Genomic DNA, 6484 nt, shown 5'->3' on the forward strand with positions numbered 1-6484 from the left:
AGGCCAACTCTGTGGGACCTTATCAGCCGCTGGGATTCGTGCAGTAGAAGGCGGTTCCAGAGGTATTCTGGTCCAATGCCATGAAGGGCTTTAAAGGTCATTACCAAAAATTTGAATTGTGACCGGAAACCGATCAGCAGCCAGTGCAGGCCACAGAGTGTTGTAGAAACGTGGGTGAATCTAGGAAGCCCCACGATAGCTCTCGCGGCCGCATTCTGCACGATCTGAAGTTTCCGAACACTTTTCAAAGGTAGCCCCATGTAGAGAGCATTGCAGTAGTCAAACCTCGAGGTGATAAGGGCATGAGCGACTGTGAGCAATGACTCCCTGTCCAAATAGGGCCGCAACTGGTGCACCAGGCGAACCTGGGCAAACGCCCTCCTCGCCACAGCCGAAATATGGTGTTCCAATGTTAGCTGTGGATCGAGGAGGACGCCCAAGTTGCGAACCCTCTCTGAGGGGGTCAATAATTCCCCCCTCCAGGGTAATGGATGGACAGATGAAATTGTCCTTGGGAGGCAAAACCCACAGCCACTCTGTCTTGTCTGGATTGAGTTTGAGCTTGTTGACACCCATCCAGACCCCAACAGCCTCCAGGCACCGGCACATTATTATTATTATTATTATTATTATTATTATTATTATTATTATTATTTAAAAAGGCATCTGAGCCAGAAAATATCCTTGGGGTAGGGGGTGGAGAGCTTGGAAATGGATAAGACCCTCAACCAGGACCCACAGAAAAAAGTGGGGGGAAAGCTGTAGTTGAAGGAGTACTAGCAGCCCCAAGTCCCAGTCGGGATTTCCAGAACGGCTCCAAGCCTTTGAGAATGACAGAGACAAAAGGGACCAAATTACAGTGGTGCCAGACAACAGGAGAAGGCTCCTTTAAGAATAATGGTCTACCTAGGAATTATTGTTGCTTCTAAGTAAAACAGCAGTCTCAAAGGAGATAAATATTTCATCAGTTGGAAATGGTTCAGTACTAGAAAAAAACAGCTATAGGCTGCTGTGACCAGCTGTCAGAACTTTATTTGGTCCTTAGACTTGAACCCAAGAACAAGGGGACACAATCTGAAGTTAGTTGGGGGAAAGATCAAAAGCAACATGAGAAAATATTATTTTACTGAAAGAGTAGTAGATGCTTAGAACAAACCTCCAGCAGACGAGGTAGATAAATCCACAGTAACTGAATTTAAACATGCCTGGGATAAACATATATCCATCCTAAGATAAAACACAGAAAATAGTATAAGGGCAGACTAGATGGACCATGAGGTCTTTTTCTGCCGTCAGACTTCTATGTTTCTATATCAAGTATTCTCTTATTCATTAAAAAAAACCCTCAGTAAATCTTGAACTGGTCAGAAAGTTTTCCAACAAAGTTAATAAGAACACAAAGCAAAATCAGAGGAACATAGGAAAGCTGAATGAAGATTTGCGGATGCCAACATTTGTGAAAGAAAGTGCAAAAGCGTAGCAATATTACTCTCAATAAAGAATAAAGGAAAATGCAGTCAGTAATATAAAAAATAAAATATTGATAAACTTTGCATAGATTTAAAGCACAGTCAAAAATCCAAAAGGATAAGACTGTCTCAGGAATATACTGATGCTTGTTCTGAGAATTAATTGCAAAAGTAAACATAGCATGAGGAAAATAGAAAATGATGAGTATAATGTCTGTACTACAGGAATTTTTAGGCAGATCCCTTTAATTTCATGTTAATGAAATTAATGGAATTAAATGTTGATTTGTACTTCATGCATTTAGAAGTAGTCTGTCATTAATCAGTACTAATAGCAAAAATTAGATTTGCTTATACACTGAAGTACAGTAGTATCTCTACTTACGAACTTAATTTGTTCCGTGACCAGGTACTTAAGTAGAAAAGTTTGTAAGAAGAAGCCATTTTTCCCATAGGAATCAATGTAAAAGCAAATAATGTGTGCGATTGGGGAAACCACACGGAGGTGGAGGCCCTGCGTCCCAAGAGATTCCTAGAGAAGCCCCACGGAGGCTTCTCCCCACCTTTTCTGGCCCTGTTTCCTCCCGGGAGATTTCTAGAGAGGCCCCACGGAGGCTTCTCCCCACCTTTTCTGGCCCTGTTTCCTCCCGGGAGATTCCTAGAGAAGCCCCACGGAGGCTTCTCCCCACCTTTTCTGGCCCTGTTTCCTCCCGGGAGATTCCTAGAGAAGCCCCACGGAGGCTTCTCCCCACCTTTTCTGGCCCTGTTTCCTCCCGGGAGATTCCTAGAGAGGCCCCACGGAGGCTTCTCCCCACCTTTTCTGGCCCTGTTTCCTCCCGGGAGATTCCTAGAGAGGCCCCACGGAGGCTTCTCCCCACCTTTTCTGGCCCTGTTTCCTCCCGGGAGATTCCTAGAGAGGCCCCACGGAGGCTTCTCCCCACCTTTTCTGGCCCTGTTTCCACCCAGGAGATTCCTAGAGAGGCCCCACGGAGGCTTCTCCCCACCTTTTCTGGCCCTGTTTCCTCCCAGGAGATTCCTAGAGAGGCCCCACGGAGGCTTCTCCCTGCCTTTTCCAGTTTTGGATGGTCGTGTTTGTAAATGGAAACTGGTTCTTGAGAAGAGGCAAAAAAATCTTAAACACCCAGTTCTTATCTAGAAAGTTTCGTAAGTTCTTAGATAGTGGTACCACTATATTATGTTTGTCAGGTTGCACTAAAAGTGTGAATCTTCTACCAGTTTGGAGAACCTGGTTTGTTAGGAAAGCAGTCTTGATGCTTGCAAAAAACAGGCTGAAATCATTAAAATGAAACACAAACATATGTGTATGTTATATGAAATGGCACATAAGTGATGATTTCACTATGTTGTTAGAACCAATGTGCTTTTTCAACACAACAGCAGTAATATGGAATAAATGGTGAGAACATTTGATAAGAACTTGCAAGTCATATCCTGAAAAGCAGAAAAGGAAGATACTTTTAGGGTGTTTTTGATATTGTAAATTTAGCTTCAGTTAGAAGACTAGATCTCCCACTCTGTTGCTGAAATTTTTCTCTTTCAAATTCTTCTTCTCTTCCATTATTCTTCCATATTAAGTTATTTTACATTCTACTAAAAATGTACTTGATTTCTTTTAAGTACAGTTTGAAACATAGAAACATAGAAGATTGACGGCAGAAAAAGGCCTCATGGTCCATGTAGTCTGCCCTTATACTATTTCCTGTATTTTATCTTACAATGGATATATGTTTATCCCAGGCATGTTTAAATTCAGTTACTGTGGATTTACCAACCACATCTGCTGGAAGTTTGTTCCAAGCATCTACTACTCTTTCAGTAAAATAATATTTTCTCTTTGGATTTTTTTTAACTTTGTGGGGCCTTTGAGGAAGGGGGCTTTTGAGGGAAGAGTCCCACTCTCATTTTAAAAAAAGAGCAGAAAAACAATTTTGGGGATATACAGTATGTAGCATTTTGATTATACTTTTTACACACCATGTTCGTCATGGAGATCATGAATATCCTAAACTTAAGGGAACTTGTATCTCCCAGATAGTCTAGGAATGAGGTTGATTTTGTTAAGATGACCCATATGACACTATTTCTGATGATGATGTTTCCACCGGGCCATCTTTCTACCTGTGCAGCCACTTTCTGACACAAAGTTCTGTTGCCCTGGAGCTGGGTCTCCATGGTTACGTTTGCTTTCCAGACACTCAATGGAAAATTCTGGTGTGGAGAGACTTATGCGGAGATACTGATTCCATCTAAGTGTCTGCAACATAGAGTGAATTTTAATGCTGTTTTACTTGCCTATTGGCTAAAAATATACGTCGGTTCTCTTACTGAACTTCAATAAGGATCTTAAAATAATTCCTCTTGTCACATTTCTATGAATTGACTACAATTAAGCCCAACGGAGTATTTTAGGAAATATCCAGGTGAAACGATCATCCGATTAGTCATGTGTAATGATTCTTAAAGAAATGGTGGGAGGGGGAGGGGGGAGACACCAGAAACTAGGAAGCGCTTTGTAGTAATTCAGAAAGAGAGAGAGAGAGAGAAAATTAGTGAGCACAATAATATGGCAATACATAGAACAGAAACAACTGGAGTCCACCAACAAATAATTATCACAAGTTGTGGTTCTGGCTGCCAGCTTGGACCGGTTTCAAAAAAAGGATTGGACTAATTGGTGGAAGTCGTGAGGATGAATAGCTATTAGTCTTGATTGCTTTGGGGTTGCTCTGTAAAGCCGTCTGCTGAGAGAGTAGTTGTGCATCCTTGTGCAGTTGGTTGCTCATAGTAGGAACAGATTGGTGGAGTAGATGGGACAGAGATCCAGTCCAGAAAGGCATCGTTTGTGTGCTTATGTTCGTACTGAATCAGAAAATGCTTTTATTCATAGGGTATTCTGCTCCACTTTAATCTATCCTTGTTAATACAGTTTTCATTTTCACCAACCATCCCATTACTGCAGTGTTTTTCAACCAGTGTGCCGCGGCACACTAGTGTGCCGTGAGACATGGTGCAGTGGGTCCCCAAACTACGGCCCGCATGCCAGATACGGCCCGTGGAGGCCATTTGTCCGGCCCGTTGCCAGCCGCCTCCATCCGAACATAAACGTTCCCCTCACAATCCTTCCAGCTATCAGCGACAGCAAGAGTGGAGGCACAGGGAATGCTCACTGACCAATCACCTTCTAGGATTCATCCCGACCACTAGCGATGAGCCAATAGCAGGCCGCCTCTCATCCACACCCAGGAAGGTCCCCGCTCGGGCTGCCGTGCACTTGTCATTGTGTGGTCGCGGCGAGTAGTTGAAGCTGCTACTCCATGGTCCTGATGGTCCCGATTTCTAATCCTGGTCAGGACTGGAGGTAAATGTTGCCACCACTAGATGAAGCCTCAGCCTCAGCTGGTTATGTCTATCCTGATGGTGTATATAGATATTTGACCTTTTTTTTCTAAGAGGCCCCCGCAGAGGGTGATATACTATATTATTAACTATATGTATATTATTATTATTATTATTATTATTATTATTATTATTATTATTATTTATTAGATTTGTATGTCGCCCCTCTCCGGAGACTCGGAGTGGCTCACAACAATAAAACAGTACAAATCCAATAGTTAAAAAACAATTTAAAACCCTTAATATAAAAAACACAATCATACAGACCATATGTAAAGTGAATTATGTGTTAGAGTGTCATTTTGTGTCATTTTGGTTGGTGGTGTGCCCCAGGAGTTTGTAAATGTAAAAAATATGCCGTGGCTCAAAAAAGGTTGAAAATCACTGCATTACTGTATTCTGTGGCCATTCAGTATTTTCACTTTTCCTTGGAATTGGATGGGTGGGTGAGTGGGAGGAAGGGAGAGGAGGTATAAAAAAGGTTTTGTACTTCTTTGAGCTCTGAGTTTCCTTCAAGTATGCTGATGCCTCTCACTTGCAAAAGTTGTGTTATTTCAGTTGCATAAATTATCAGCAAACATACTCAAACATTGGGAATCAAATGAATTAGTCAGGTATTGGTGGTTATTGAAACAGATGTCCATGTGCCGCCTCTATGTTGGTTGAGGCAGGCAGGATTCCCTTGAGTACCATTTGTTGGGGGTCGAGGGAAAGGGAGGGTTTTGTCTTCTCTTTCTGCTCAAGATCCCCATGGACAATTGGGGGCCCACTGTGTGACCTAGAATGCTGGACTCGATGGGCTTTGGCCTGATTCAGCATGGCTCTTCTTATGTTCTTATGAAACACTAGTCTAAGCGGATTGTCTGCCCCCACCACACAGCTTCAGCCCATGTTCTCAGGCTCAATCTTTGCCCCAACTCATTGCAGGAAGGATGGGACCCATGCAACCTAGGCGAAACAGGTATGGAGTCCAGAGAGGAGGCAGACCATAGGCCAGCCCAGGGATTTATGTTCCAGTCCCAGACCCAGCTTGAGCAAATGGTAAAACGGGGTGGTGGCAGAGGCAGGGTGTGGTGTGGTGGTGCTTCTAAATTCCCTAGCTGTCCACAGTTTCCATAGCTGTGATTTGAACAAGGTCCTTATACTTTTAAACCCTTATAAATAAAATTGTTTTCATTTGACACTATAGATATAATTCATTCCTGTTCCTGTACAAGATTGGGATAAATAAATACCCAGGCAACCACAGGTCATCAGCTAGTTAATCTATAAATATAGAGCGTTTTCTTCTGGTAGCAAAGGTAAGATTTATTTTGTGGTGAATCAAACCTTCTTTTGGAATTATAAAAAAAGAAAGAGACTTTGAGGATTGAAAAATCTAAGAATTTTCAGCCAAAAGCTTAACAAAGAGAAGATTTAACAAAGCTTTAAAGTAGATAAAGGGTCAATCCAGGTGAAAAACATGATGTGCCCATTGAGGCTTCATTAGACTGAAACTTAAAGCCACAGAAGATTAAAAAAGAAGGAGGCTTGCTTTTTCCTTTTGCTTGTTTGAGTTACTTTCATTTTTGAATTACAATATACGATGGCATCTCTGA

This window comes from Erythrolamprus reginae, chromosome 3, assembly GCF_031021105.1.
Source record: "Erythrolamprus reginae isolate rEryReg1 chromosome 3, rEryReg1.hap1, whole genome shotgun sequence".
NCBI classification, from domain to species: Eukaryota; Metazoa; Chordata; class Lepidosauria; order Squamata; family Dipsadidae; genus Erythrolamprus; species Erythrolamprus reginae.